General features: G+C 39.7%; 1 protein-coding gene across 1 annotated transcript in view; it reads left to right on the top strand.

Moving 5' to 3' along the window:
- TENM3 (teneurin transmembrane protein 3) overlaps positions 1–15,361 on the top strand; it is a 2,279,939-nt gene that overhangs the window by 1,411,555 nt on the left and 853,023 nt on the right. The gene's annotated exons all lie outside the window — the stretch shown is intronic.

The following is a 15,361-nucleotide window of genomic DNA, read 5'->3' as shown; positions in this document are numbered from 1 at the left end:
GAATTGCTTGAACTTGGGAGGCGGAGGTTGCAGTGAGCTGAGATTGCGTCACTGCACTCCAGCCTGGGCGACACGGTGAGACTCCATCTAAAAAAAAAAGAAAAAGGAAAGAAAAAGAATCAGATGTGAGAGTGGCTGACAGGGAATATTTGAATTAATTAATTACTTTGTAGAAATTGTGAGTCATCTCTTTCACCTACCCTTCACACTCTTTCAATAACCATTTCTTTCTCTTCATCATTTCCTGATTTAGTCCTGTGCAAGATGTTGGTGCCAGCCATCTGGGGGTGAACAAGACAGTTTTTGTCACCATGAGTAATAGTGTTAGAGAATAGCAGGGAAGACAAACACAAACAATAATGGCAGTGAAATGTGTTGAGCGTTATGGCTGGGATTGACAGGAAATTATGGAAACGAAGTGCAGGGGACCTATCTGGCTTCATCTAGGGGACAGGAAAGACCTCCCTGAGGAAGGGAGCTTTAAACCAAGACCCAAGGAAAGCCGAGGACTGAAACAAGCAGAAGGGGAGAGCAGCAGGCCCCTATAATTACCAAGGCCCATGCTAGGCGCTAGGCACAAAGGTGGAAAAGAAAACAGTGCTTCCTGCCCCCCACGAAGCCTTCATAAATAACGAAACAGTTTGCAATAAGCACTGTGAAGAAAGCAAGCAATGTGTTGTTATAAAGAGGTAACAAGTGGGGAGAATGCCATCTAATTACGTACAGTGGCCAGAACGGACCTTTCTGAAGAGATGTCACCTAACCTGTGGTCTGCAGGATACGCGGGAGGTGGCCATGGGCAAAGCAGGTATGGGAGCATTCTAACTGAAAGCAGCAGCCTGTGCAAAGCTCTGACAGTGGAGAAAACTTGGAGCATCCAGAGAAGACAAGGAAAGCCAAGGTGGCTGCAAAGCTGTCAGCAGAGGAGGTAGCCTGAGATGGGATTAGCAAGGTGGCCTTCCCAGACTATGGAGGGTCTCCTAGGCAAAGAGGAAGAGTTTGCTTTTGACGCTAAGTGCATTGAGAAACCATTAATGGGCTTTAAGCAAGGAAGCGGCATGACCCAGTTTATACTTTAAAGTACAACTTCTGCAGGAAGACGATTCCTAGCGAGGGAAGAAGAGGAGCAGGGCATCCAGGCTGATGGTAGCTTAGACTAGGGTAGGAACAGTGATCCTTGCAGTGGGAGAATTCTACATCCATATGGGAAGGGCACTGAAGAGGACACGTGCATTGGATGCGGGGGATGAACAAAAGAGGAATAAAGAACACGAGGACAGACATGGTCATGACTGCACGAAGGCCTTCTGCTAACTTCTTCCTGTTGAGCCTATCCTTTGCCCCCAGGGTTGTTTCACACCCTGGCCGTATACAAAAGCTGAGAACGTTCTTGAATTCTTTACTATCAATTGAGTTCATAAGACCTTAGAACAAGCTTGGAAGAAAAAAATTGTGAACTCTGATAAATGTAAATGTGACTTTCAGTCTTGAACCTGGCTGCTCCGTTGTCCCAGTCACCTTTTTCCTGGAGTGGAAAGTTTTAAAAGTCTCTTCAAGCTGCCTCCATCCGCAGTGAAGAGACCATGACCCCACTGAAGATGTGGTTTTCAGGTGAACTTGAAGACATGCCTCTGAATTAGCTCCTCCCTATTCCATCCAAGGTTCTGTGGCCCCTCCTGTATCACCAAGCCACTGAGGATAGCAGCTGGGCCACACACACCAGTTTCACCCCTTGCTGGTTCTCAGTTTTTGTCATCCCTTGGCTCTGGTTGTATGCATAAGTAATTTCAAGTAGATCTTGATGTGGCACTGAGCTAGTTTTATTTCATGCTTGCTGCTACATGTAGCTAAGCTTATATTCTAGACATTATAACGTTTTATACCTAGAAGGAGCCTTAGATGTCATTTTATCAGATGTCTTTATTATATAGATGAGAAAACCAAGATGTAGAAAGTTAAAGTCATTTGGGGCACATCATAATACTCCAGAAAATCATAACCTTTAGAAAGCTCTGTATTCTAATTCTAACCACACCTCTTACCAGCTGTACTAATTAATTCATCTCTGGACCCTCCTTCAATTTTCTTTTTTTAAAACAAAGATAATAATTCCTACTTTGCAGAATAGTCGAGGGGGTCAGAGATAATATACAACAAGCATGTGATATTTACAAAACACTCAAATTGTCATTATTATTATATGTTCACTTTTCGTTGTCCACTGTTACAGTGACAGTATCACTTAGTAGCCGACAAAGGCCTAAAACTCCTATTTCCAACCTAACGCTCCTTTTTATACACAGCGTACAGCCTGATAGAAATTTTCATGGGTTCATGGACTCTTACCCGGTCTATTTAGGAATAACAAACAAACGCATCCCCCACCTTGTGCCCATTTCAAGCCCTTTGAGAGTTTTTTGTGCCCTGGAGAATTAGGTACACAATTTGTAACTTTATTCAGCAGTGAAATGCCACTGTGGTCGCAAAAAAAGCTAAAGCAATATTTCAACCCTAAGAACTAGGTCTGGCACCCAGAATAAAAGACTCTTTTAATAGGAAGAATAATCTATCAATTTTGTGAAAGGGCTTTTGGAAAAGGCTCAAAGTCCTACTGCAATATAAAACATAAATGGTACATTGTCCTAGTTTTTTGCTGGAAATTGTACGTTAGCCCTAAAGAACAGAATTTCTTTTGCTTCAGCCTGCATTTTTAGAATATGCTATAAAGACAACTCTATTTTCTAGGGGTTAATAAGTAATGTGGAAAAAAAAAAGATGGCATGGATTAAATGAAGATAATAATAACAATAATCTTGTGCACCTTTTCATATTTCAAGTATAAAAGAAAATTTGTTTCTACCCATAAAAGAAAAATCCTCTCCTTATTATAATTGTTCTACACACTTTCTTCTAGTATTTTCTTACACTGAGATCTGGTTATAATCCTAGTCCTGCAGGAAGGAGGGTATGTGTCTCTGTGTAAGGGGTGCAGGGAGCTCGTTTCTGGTATCAGCCACTTGAGTGTGCTCTAGAATCGGCATGTAGCCTGTCTGTTCACCAAAAAGGTGATAGGATTCCTAGGAAAAGCTCCTGGAGATTTCAGAGTGATGTCCTCCATGGGAAACAGGCCAGGAAGATATAAATAAGAAACGCAGAGAAAGAGCCGTGACTGTGATCAGCCTGTCAGTGTTTCAGTACAGTCAGGCGTGCCTGTGAACCTTGGAGAGAGGGCAAAGTGGTAAGATCGGAAACTTGTGCTCTGAAAGCAAAACAAAATTGTTTTTGTACCTCTTCCATGATCTGTTTATTTCTCCATTTCTTTCTCTTAGTTTTAAAAGCTCCAATCATCTCAGCTGAACTAAGGGGAAGAATGTGTCTATTGTTGGACAGCTATATAAGGGGTCAGGGTGGGGGTGCTCAGCACATGGCGGGGGCCAGAGTGGGTGGAGAACACTGCTTGATTAGAGAACCCCGAGGCAGAGAGTATCCACTGCCTTCTCCAGGGTGAATCTTTCAGGGTCTTGGTTTTGTTTTAGTCCTTTTATTAAAGCTAGTGTTCTTCAACAACCACTGTTTCATTTCATTGCTTTAAATTATATTCCAAATATGCATTTCTTTTGCCCTGGTCTCTATAATAAAGACTTTCAAAATATCATGGCAAGCAATTGACTAAGTGGAGAAACACTGAAAGCTGGAGGAATTTAAGCAGAAATGGACACTTTATGCAAATGTTCTTTATGTTCTAGCTTAGATTTCTTATGGATTTTTGCTGCACTATTTTGAAGCAAATCCATCAATAAAAAATAACAATGATAATAATAACTTTGAAGTATGCTCAATGAAAATATATACACAAATTGTCTTTTTTTAATAATGTAAAGTTGGTCTGTTCCTTTAGAATATAAAGTAAATAGTGCCAGTCTCCCTTTTCTTCATGATCTGAACATTAAAATATTTGTTTACTTAGGAAATTTCAGCTTGCTTTACTAAAGGAATATTTCAAACATACAAGAAAATACAGATGTCCTCTAAACCAGCTCATACGGTGTACACATGCTTAGCTTTGCCAGAATCACTGATTCAATCAGTTATCTATTGAGTATTTACTATGCATTGAATCCTGCTCTACTGAAAAAAAAAGTTCCAGTCCGGTGCAGTACATATGCTGTTAAGAGAACACAGGTAATAAATAATAACCATAATAAATAAACTATATAACATAATAGAAAATAGTATGTGTTACAGAAAATTAAAGCAGAGTAAAGGGAATTGTGAATCTCATGGTGGGATATGGTGATGGGACTGCAATTTTATGATAGGGTGGACTCATTGAAAAGGTAAATTTGTGCAAAGACTCCACAAAGGTGAAGTGAGCTAAGCAGATATCGGGAAATAGCACAAAGGCCCTGTGGTAGCCAGCCCTCAAGGTCAGTTTAGTGTGGCAGAGGAGTGACATGGCATCACTCTTCTTTTTAAATTTCACTGGGGCTGCCGTGTTGGAAATAGGGTAGAATTAGAGAAGTCTATGAGGAGGGCATTACAGTCTCCCAGGCAACAGTTAATGGCATCTCAAAACAAAGAGGTAGCAGTGTTTGTGTTGGCAAGTGGTTAGATTCTGGATATATTTTGAGGATAGACCCATCTGAATTTCCAGATGAATTGGATACTGGTGTGAGAAAGAGAAATCAAGTATTTATTCATGGTTAGCAGGCTGAATAACTGGAAAGATGGAGTAACCATTTCCCAAGCTTCAGAAGACTGCAAGAATGGGAAGGGGAGGTGGAATCAAAAATTTAGATGTTACAAAGAACTCTTAAAGGAGTTTGGAATATTTACTCCTACCAGCCATGCATGAGATCATGTGTATCCCTCCATCAGAGTTCACTTCTATCATCTGAAAACTTGTGTCTTTAAATTCGGAAATACCCACAGCCATTATCACTCAATACCACCCCTTCCTCATTCTCTACTCTCTCTTTCCAGAACTTTTGTTCAATGTTTTGTATAGCTATTTGGCTCTATTTCATCTATTATTACTTTTTTATTTCACTAAGCTACATTCTGGATGACTTCCTTAAATATACCTTTTAAATTACAGTTCTTCCTACCTGTTGCCTGATCTGCTATTAAACTCATTTACTTTTTATTTCAATGACTATAATTTTCACTTATAAGGTTCTATTTAGTTTCTCAGATCCACCCATTATTTTATAGATGGGTGTGTTCTTTCTATCATTTGTTTTATCGCTTTAGTTATTTTAACCGAAGTTATTTTCTAATTTCTTTCTTAGCCTTGCATTATCTCAATGACTTCAGATGCTAATTCATCTTTTCTTTACATCTGATCACTCCCTCTCACTTGTGAGTGATTTGCTTTCATCATTTATAGTTTTGTTGCTGTCGCTGTGGAGTTCCCAAGGGTGAGGAATATCTCTTGTGCCTGGGTTATGGACATGATTCTAGAGGTTTGTTTTACCTTTTGTTTCCCTGCCAGCTCCAGTTGTTTCACAGGACTGACACGAGTGTCTCATGAATTGGAATGAGACTGTCCATATCATAGGTAAATATTTTAAATTTGATCCCCACATCTGCATGTTGAAGAGGCTAGGAGTTAAAATTTCTCACAGGAGACTCTTCTATCAGAACACAAAAACAACAGGTTTCCCTGCCTCTCCCCTGGATAATGGACAAAAATTTCCACAAAAGAGGCAGCCCTTCCAGTGACCTGCTTTTGGCAGTGATCTTGGTTTCTGATGCCTTCTTGTGTGAGGACCCACACCACCTCTTCTGGCTCAAAATGGACAGTCACTTCTTAATCTCTAGGTGCCAACTGGCACCAATTTGGTATTCCCCAGAGGACTTTGGTGTCAGTTTAAGATCTCTTTCTGTTTTTTTCACCTAGAAATTTCCCATTCTTTCTTTTCAGTATTGCTATGATGTTGTGCTTTTTAAAAAGTTTTCCATTACCTTTAATCCAAAATTACCAGTTTGGAGTTAGAAGTGGTTAAATAAGATTTGTTCAGCCAGTGATGATATCTGATCATCTCTGTGACATATGAGGTCCTTCAGGCCTTCTGAGTGCCTAAAGGAACCCTTACCTTCTAGACTGGGGAGAGGCCCAGAGTCCTGGGTGAGGGATCAGTGGGGTAGCTGTTTACCAACCAACACCCAAGACTTTCTTAGCCACCAGTGCAGCTATGTGGATGTGTATCAGCCAAATATCAGACTGCATATAGTGAGTTTTCTTTTCTTATTGCTCTCTACACATAATTCATATTGTCATTTACAGCAATTAGATAAGGAGCTCAAAGGAAAAACACTACCCCAGGGAATAAAAGACTGGGAAAAAAATGTTTGGCCATTAAATTATTCAAAGCAACATGAAACTATTTTAAAGTCTATTTAGATTGCTTTGTTTCATGAAATGAGGGAGAAAGGACAAAAATATTTTTAAGTCTGAGAGGATATTTTTAATATCCTCACTCTGGTACAAAATAAAATACATATTATAAAGGTACTTAGGATTATAGTCACTCACATTTTAATTAGTTCCAGGTACTTCAACATTTAATCACAATTTAAAAATCATTATGTTCATACCTTTGATAATAGGTTAATAATATTTACATTGGCACTTATTTTCTAGAAATTATAAAGAGAATCTTGGCATATTCAAAAAGTCACATAGATTATATCTGTAAGAATTGCCATTCAAACATTTTGGGAGTAAAATACCTTTTGAACAAACTTGTGTTTTATGTCTGCAAATGTAATTTGTAGGGCAAAGGAAGGGTTTTGGTATGCAGGCTTTTCTACCTCCTGAATGTAGTAGAGTCCCTGGATTCTGGGTAAATTGTAATACCCTGTGTATTTGAGCATAGAAGAGTTATAGATTAATGTCAACGTTCTCACTGATGCCTAGAGTTAGGCATCACATTTGCCTTGCCTTGGAAACTACTTAAAAAGACCTGCGCTGGGTTGTTCCTATGTGTCAATTATTTCCAGCCTTTAGCCAATCAGATTACAAGCAGGAGAGAGTAGAACAGGAGGTTGGGTTCATTCAGATATTTCCAAAATTTTGTCAAAAATTGTTACTGACTCCAAAACTTATTCTTCCAGCATTAGTTGGTTAAGAAAATGCTTAGTAACAAAAATTAACTATTATGTCAGTGATTGTGGTGGATGAATTTTCATTCCCATGCCAATTCAATATATATTTGAAAAATAGTGGTGTATGCAAGCTGTTATTAATTAAACTCACTCATTTAATCTGTTTCTTTGATGCATAAACAGATTCTGGGAATTGCTTGTGATACCTCTTTGCCCACCAGAATCTGGAGTTAAATGTTGCAAACTGTTGTTCCACAGACCGTGGAAGCAATTGAACACACATTTGCAAAGGCTTTATAATTGATATTCAGCTGTGGTTCAACTTCATCATAGCCTGATCAGCTGACACAGCAATCACCCCAATTATTCAATTTTTTGGTCTAACATGTTTCTCCAGGACTCACAGCCTGTGATGTGGATAGGATAACAATCATAGTAACGCAAATTATAGCTCTTACTCTATCTCACCACACAGAACCTCAACCTCCTAGACAATATCCTTGAATTTCTGAGAGACCCAAGTTATGTGTCTCTCATGCTCACTAATAAACTTCATCCCACAGAACTGGTTTTGTCCAGTTCTGTCTGTTGTACAAGCCCTTTTTATCTCTAGGTACCAGGAGTAGGTATTAGTCAGGGTTCTCCAGAGAAATAGAACCCAGTAGGATCTTTAGGGATATATAAGGGGGACTTGTTATGAGAACTGGATCGCTGGATTATGGAGGCTGAGAAGTTTCATGATCTGCCCTCTGCCAGCTGGAGCCCCAGGAAAGCTGGTGGTGTGATTCCATCTGGGTCTGAAGAGGGTAGTTGGGGGATCCCAAGGCCTGAGAACCTGGAGCTGTGATGTCCAAGGGAAGGAGAAGATGGATGTCCCAGCTCCAGAAGAGAGAATATTCACTCTTCGCCTGCTTTTGTGTTCTATGTTGGCCCTCAGCGAATGGGATGGTGCCCACCCACACTGGCGAGGGGGGATCCTCTTCATTCAGTCCCCCCATTCAAATGCCAACCTCCTCCAGAAACACCCTCACACACATGCCCAGAAATAATGTTTCACCAGAGATCTGGGTATGCCTTGGCCTGCTCAAGTTAAGACATAAAATTACCATCACGGAGAGAGCATAGGCCTGTTCTTCAGTTCTGCCCTCCGACTGAAGCTGTCATCCTGCCTGTGAGGCTGGAGCCACCATGCCACTCTCCAACGTAGGGACAATGCCTGACTGCCTCCCTGGAACCTTTGTGTGAACAGCTGGTTGCCTTGCTGCCAACAGGCCACCCTCCTAAGCGTTTGCAGACAGAGCCTGGGACCCCAGGCAGGACAGACACCATCCTGTTATTGCCACCGCATGGCTGCAGCACCTGCATATAAACGCCAGCCTCCCTCCTTCCTCTTCCGCTTGAAACAGAAGCCTAATTGCAAAAATACTTCGTGGAGCCTCCACTTAAACTGCTCGTTCATCTGTCAGGTGACTGAAACACGTTTGCATCTCAGGGAAGACACTGTTGTTGATTTGATATCACACATTGTGAAGAAAGTTTTCACATCTATTTACCCACCACGACAACTTTAATGTGATGACATTAAAGGGAAACTACCACTTCATTTCCGTTTTTGGGAGGGAAGTAATTTTGAGAAGGGAAATGTGAATGGCTTGTTTCAACAGGGAAAGATAAACAATGTAGGGCTTTGAAAAGATGTATAAAGTACAGAGGGCAGCAATTGAAAGTTAAGGGTTAAGAATGGGCTGCTTAGTTAACCCCAAGAGGCAGTACATATCCCTAGAGACTGCCTGAGAATCATGAGAAGAAGCAAATTAAAATAATAATTCAGAATGAATGGAGAACAGCACGTGAGCAGGAGAGACTGCTGCTTTCATCCGAAGAGCAGGATGGGTGCTCAGAGCACGTGTGGACAGAGGAATGTTATCATGGTTGGAAGGATTGTTCTTTCCTCATTCACATTGTGAATTGGCGTACGGCTATTTAACGGACAAGAGCCCTCGCCGTCCTTAATTTTAGTTCCAATTGCCTGCCCCAGACTTTCTCTGTCCAGCTTGCACTAGCAAGTAACTTAGTCAATCTGCTTGTGTATGAGGTTGGGGCACCTTCATCCTCACATACAAGCAGGTTGACTAAGTGGAGTCAAGCAGATCAATGAAACGAAGCAGTTAAAAGTCTGTTCTCATGTTGATAGAGCACTGACTTTTTTTACTTCTTTAATTATCTACAAAATACGTAAATAATATCTGTAAAACATACCCAATACAACAAAACAGAAGTTCTCCTTGACTCTTTCCCAAAGGTAACCAGGGTAATCTATTTGATTGGTAAACATCAAGACATTTTTCCTATGCCTATGTATACATTCACACAAGCACACGTGCGCATACACACACACCCACACAGTCTGGAAAAATATATATGCACACATATTTTGTTATTATTCCTTTCTGTGTGTGATCATTTTAAACTTTACATATACAAATAGGTCCCTATTGTTCTATAACTTGGTCTCTTTTCCTATTTATCATCAAGATAATTCCATGTTGCACACTTTTGTGCTTCATCATTATTCAGTTTACGTGAATGTCGCTGATTGAGGGAAAATTAGGTTGTTTTTATTTTTCACCATTATAAATGATGATGCAGTCTACACCCTCACACACACATGAATATATCTCTGGAATACATTGCTGGAAGTAAATTACCAAGCCACAAGTTATATACATTTTAATATTTACCAGCTACTGCTCAATTTTTCTCCAAAAGTCTAACCAAGTTACACTCACATCCACCATGCATAGAAGTACCCACATAAAAGTACACCCTCACCAAAAATAGACATTATCTTCTTTTTACCTTTTGGCAACATGATAGAAGGAGATCTTTCACATCTCAATTTATCAAAATCCACTCATCTTTCAAGACGTGGCTCGAAGGACACCTCTTTCATCCACACCCTCCCAGAGCCCCTGAAAGTGGCTCCCTACACCACTGAATTACTGCAGTAATTTGTTCAAACCTCTCTCATTACATTCATCACATTCCATTTTATATTCTAGTTTTTATTAGTGTGTATTCTTACCTCTGGGTTGAGGGCAAGGCCAAAGACCATGGCCAATTCATCTTTATATCTCCCCTAGGTCCTTATTTTAGTGACTCTTACATCGCTGGGAGGTAATAATTTGTAAAATATGCAAATACAAGAAGGAAAAAAAGAATGAATGGAGCTCCATTCTAAATGAATAATATTTTGTAAAGAATTTGTGTTGCATGTATTTATGGTTTATTCTGAGCAAACTCAGAAGGCAGTGGGTATAAAAAAGATAATCAAGTCAGGAGAAAATCTGATAGAAAATCCACTCCTTGGTTCATGTCTGATTTAGATGGAGAAAAATATTTGATTCCAATTCACAATTCTTTTATTCTTATTCAGTGTAATAAGCACTATGGTTGCATCAGAAACACTGAGTTCAAATCCCATGTAAATCACTGACCATGTTTGTGACTTAGGAAAATTCATTAAGATGCTCAGAGCTTTGACTTCCTCATCTATAAAATGGGCTTCATAATAACCATCCTAGACGCAGGATAATTATTTATTTTTACCAGAGTTGTTTACTCAGTGCCTGCTGTGAGTCAGGCACAGTGGCTATAAACATGAGTACATTGTAGGAATCACACAAGACAGTGTATGTAAACACACTTTTAAAATAATAAATTGATATATATGCATGAGGAAGTACTATGGTATGTACACTTGTGACAAAGTTTGTTTTGCTATTTTTAAAAATGCAAAATTGAATAAATGTCTTCTATTGAAAAATTTCATTCCATTAGAAAAGACAAATTTATTGTTTTAATAGACAGGTTTTATAATTCACAAGCTAGATATTTTCCTAGACTTCTGATAGTTTTTTATTCAAAAACCTATGTGAGCACCGGTATTTCCACAATCTGTCTCTACTCTTCCCGTTTACTCTTTCATTGAGTTATTCATATTCTTAAAGATGGTTGATAAAATAAATCAGTGAAGATACTGAGGAGTGTTACCATTCTCTTCTTTATATGTTAAACAGCTCATTGTATATTTGAAAAATGTTACTTATAAAGTTACAGCAAAATTCAGTTCCTAAATAAACTAGAAAATAATGAGATCTTACCGACAGTTGCACCTATTTTGATAGGAAAGTCTTCGCTCCTCAAGTTCTCAAGATCCAAAAAAAAAAAATGCCCTTTTTGCTCTAACATGTTGACCTTTGAGTCTACATTAGTGCAGTATCAGTGGCAAAATCTGAACTGTAAAATGAATCTGTTCGGATTAAGGGTTTAGCTGTTGCATGGCTAAGTGGGTCAAGCTCTCTTAACTGATGGATTTAACTGATGCCACCCCAAAGAGGAAAAGTTTAGATTCAAACAAACCTGTCAGCTTTCAATAGTTCTCGTATATCACACTTTTTCCATGAGACTCACAATCTCTCAAGTTTGGGAAGGGGAAAAAAGTAAATTCACACTTGCAGCTTCTTCTCTGAGACAGCCTTATTAAAGAAAAGTGAGCACTCACTCTCAGGGAGACATAGTTTTATTTGGTAACTGAAGTTTGAAAAATATAACTAGTACCACTGATTTGCTTTCAGCCATACAATAATTTATTCTAGTTTCTATGAAGGTTACAAAATATACTTAACTCTTAAGGAGAATATGAAGTTCTTCATTTGCCAAATTTAATTCATGGGGGAAAAGTACAGACTGTAGTGCTTCTATTGGTTGTATGTAGAACATTTTAATAGGATAAGCTGGTTTAAAATGAATTTAATTTCTTGTAACCTTAAGAATAAGGAAATGCTTAGACAAGTTTATCAGCTGACATACACAGCCAATAAATTATCATCTTCTTTTATTTTTATGATGGAGTCTGACTCTGTCACTCAGGCTAGAGTTCAGTGGCACGATCTCACCTCACTGCAACCTCCACCTCCCAGGTTCAAGAGATTCTCCTGCCTCAGCCTCCTGAGTAGCTGGGATTACAGGTGCATGCCACCATGCCTGAGTAATTTTTGTATTTTTTTAGTAGAGACAGGGTTTCATCACGTTGGCCAGGCTGATCTCGAACTCCCAAGCTCGTGATCTGCCTGTCTCAACCTCTCAAAGTGCTGGGATTACAGGCGTGAGGCACTGCACCTGGCCAGAAAATTATCTTTATGAAAGTTTTTGTCTGAAGAGAAGTAGATTCTTTGGTGGCTGAAACGTACCCCCACCCCCACTGTCTTCACCCCAATGCAAAGGAAAGTGTGGATGAATACAGATTTTCCCATTTAATTTCCACTAAGTTATGTGTTCTCCTGCCTGGGTGTATATTGCTGCCTAATGAAATAATCAGCTAGTGTGCAGTGGGGGAGTGGTAGTGCAGGAGGGGAGGAACCATCCTAAAAGGTCTATTATCCTGTCAATATGTACACAGGACTCTCATTAATGTTAATTAGATTTATCCGCCAGTACAAAGGGGAGGCTAGACCTTAAACAGCAAGTTTGAAAAAACCTGTCTAGCAATGCAAAACATAGAAAAATATTAGAACTCATTCCTGCCTCCAAGCAACCTTAACTCGTGTAAAAGACATTTATGTGGCTATTAACCCAAGCATAAATTGAACTTGTCAGCATTACATACAGAATGTATATATGGGTGGCTGTTCACGAACAATTCCTCAAATGAGTTAAATACAAACTGAATTTATTTCTAGACAGGAGATGTACTCTGTCCATCATCTTCTTAATAGAACAACTGCAAAAGGTTCAGGTTTTACAGACCTTTTATTCATGTTTGCCTTTAAGGCAGAAGACTAGGGATCAAAAGAAAGAACCGCTGTTGAAGATTTGGCTTATAAATGAAGCCAAAAACCTAGGGTCATCCTTGTCTTCTCTCTTTGTCACATAGCACATTTCCAATCCATCTGCAAATCCTATTATTTTCCTTAAAATCAATTTAAAATCAGACCTCCCTTTTCTTCACCTGCACCTCTACCACCCTGGCCCAACTCAACATATGTCTCACCCAGATTATTGTAAGAGCCATAACCTGGACCCTATTCCTCCACATGAAAGCTAGAATGTCCCTTTTAATATGAAAGTCAAAGCCGGCCATTCTCTACCTATCCCGTTCAATGGCTGGCCATCTCACTCAGAGTGAAAGCTTCACAATGATCCTCACAATGGGCCTGCCCTCACCCACCCTCTCTGAGCTCACACCCTCCACCTTCCTTCTCAGTCTTCCTCTCAAGCCCCCTGCCTCATTGGTGGTCTGTGGATGTGCCAAGTGACCTCTGACCTCCAGGTCTTTCCACTTGCTGTTCCTCTCCCTCAAATTCACTTCCTCCAGGCCTCTGCACAGCCGCCTCCTCAGAGAGCCCATCCCTGACCATCCTAACTGAAATAGTAACCTCACTTTTCACTTCCTGTATTCCCCCGGACTTTTCCTGCTATAGTTTGCTCCATTGCATATTAACACCATGTTACACCATATTCATTGAACATTTATTATGCAACTGTCTGTCCCAGTTGAATGGAAGCTCCATGGAGGCGCCCGGTCTGGGTCCCTGCTGTTGGCCCAGCACCCTGGACAGTGCCCCAAACACAGTGGACACTCAACAAATGAAGTAAAATATTGTTGTGGTCATTGCGGGTACATTGTATTCACTCACTGTTACCAACACACTGTGAACCCATTTTCTCAACATCTGAAATTTCCTCCATACTACATTAAGAGATTATGTAAGAAGATACAGCCAGGCACAGTGGCTCATGCCTGTAATCTCAGTGCTCTGGGAAGCTGAGACAGGAGGATCACTCAAGCCCAGGAGCTCAAGACCAGCCTGGCCAACATAGTGAGATCCTGATCTCTACAAAAACTAAACAAAATTAGCCAGGTGTGGTAGCATGTGCCTGTGGTCCCAGCTACCCAGGAGGCTGAGGCAGGAGAATTGCTTGAGCCCAGGAAGTGGAAGCTGCAGTGAGCTATGATCATGCTACTGCACTCCAGCCTGGGCAACAGAGCAAGATCATGTCTCAAAAAAACAAAAACATCAACAAACAAACAAACAAAAAAAGAAGATACAGCTGTAGATCAGCTTTAAAAATCTTAATTTGGATTATGTTATTTTTCCCAGATTTCTTTATTAATTTCCCATATTGGATGCTTAAAAATATCTTTTGCACTCAATGCCTTATATTCTTCAGTATCTTACTTGAAGCCCACACACAATTTGTTTTTCTTCCACTCCAAGTTCATTGAACAAAACCTTGCATATGGGTGACAGCCTCTATTTTATTTTTGTTAACCCAGGACCTGTCTCAAAATCAGATTTGCAAAGAGAAAAGAACCAATGTCTCCTAGAGCATGTCAGAAGTGCTAGAAACAGGAGCTTTAGCATGAGTGTACAGACCTGAATTATGCAACCTACTAGTGTTTACATGTGACATGTTGACAGAGGTTGACACTTGGTGAGTACCATGTAGTTGTCAGCTGGCATTAGGACTTGCAGTTCATTCTGCAGTCAAAATAAAGGAAGAATGGCAAGGTCCATATTTGAAATCCACACTTCAGGACCATGGTAGCCTCTAGCATTTCTGCTTTCTCTACAGTACCCAGTGCCCCTCTGCTTTGCTGTGCACGGAGATGGATACATGTAAATTCAACAAAGACATATATTAAATGTTCATACCTAAGTGCATTTGCTCACTGTGGTCAAAAAAGTGCATTTTTCTCATCAAACTGGTACATGCTTTTCTTAAGTGACTTACAGGTTACGTGCAATAGCAAGCAAACAAGAGAGAACAGAATGTGTCTAACAGAAAAGAGGACACCAATTATGATTTTAGTAGTTCCAGGAAATGTAATTGAAAGCTGTAAACCTATGGTAAAAGAGTTCAAGAGGTGGAAATTGTTCTTTATATTTTGTAGGGTTTTTCCATGCTTGCTGCTTGTCTAGTGGGATATATTTTGTTTTTAAAAATACTTACTTGAAAGTCTGAAGTATTGCTCTATTATATTGTATGGTATTATAGTCACAGAATTAGACTTTTTAATGAACTGTGGTTTATTCCATCCTTGTCATAATGCCTATCGTGAGTAAAGCAAGCTTTTAAACTCATAAAAGTAATTAGGGATGTGATCTGTGGAAATACTTTTACATTGTTATAAAGCTATTTGTGTTGCTTTTCTTTTGGAAGCAAATCACCGTGTGTTTCTAAATTG

Source organism: Macaca thibetana, chromosome 5 (genome assembly GCF_024542745.1).
Source record: "Macaca thibetana thibetana isolate TM-01 chromosome 5, ASM2454274v1, whole genome shotgun sequence".
In the NCBI taxonomy this organism is placed as follows: Eukaryota; Metazoa; Chordata; class Mammalia; order Primates; family Cercopithecidae; genus Macaca; species Macaca thibetana.
The sequence above is the reverse complement of the archived record's forward strand: the minus strand, read 5'-3'. Positions and strand labels throughout refer to the sequence as shown.